We start from the raw sequence: 627 nt of genomic DNA on the forward strand, positions 1-627 counted from the left end.
CAGCCGGCTCTGCGTGGGGAGGAGTGATGTGGCGGGGGGGAGATAGTGGGGGCTCATTCAGGTTACACGGACTTCCCGAGGACTCTCTGCTCGCCTCTGCCGGCAGGGAAAAGCGGAGTATCTGGGAATTTTTGCGAGAGTTGAAAGGAATCGCCGGTGTTGGTTTAACCCGTTTCAAACCCCTCGTTACTAACGAAAGAGGAATGTAATTTCACTCAAAAGGCGAGTTAAAGCGAGGAAATCGAAATCTGATCGAAACGGGCAAGGGCGGCCCCGAAAAGTGCTTCTCTGCCACCCTGCGACATGGAGCCCGACACTCCTTATCCAGAAAGGATCGGGGGGGGTGGGGGGAGAGGAGGGCGAAACGCCACCAAATCGGTAACCAGACAGATCCCGAGGCACCGAAACGAAGCCTCCCCTGTAAGAACCGACACACAAACTCATTACACCCCTTGGGGCTCCCGCCCGACCTCTCCACCGGGAGATGAGCTCCCTTGCCGGTTTTCACTGGGGTTTGCGAGACCCGCTGCGGCACAGAGAGACGAACCGAGAGAGGGACGGACGGCTGCCCTTCACCCGCTCCCGTGCATCCATGTGCCCGCATCCCAGCGGGAGGGATGCGGGCAG

This window comes from Egretta garzetta, unplaced genomic scaffold (assembly GCF_000687185.1).
Source record: "Egretta garzetta isolate BGI_Z169 unplaced genomic scaffold, ASM68718v1 scaffold533, whole genome shotgun sequence".
NCBI classification, from domain to species: Eukaryota; Metazoa; Chordata; class Aves; order Pelecaniformes; family Ardeidae; genus Egretta; species Egretta garzetta.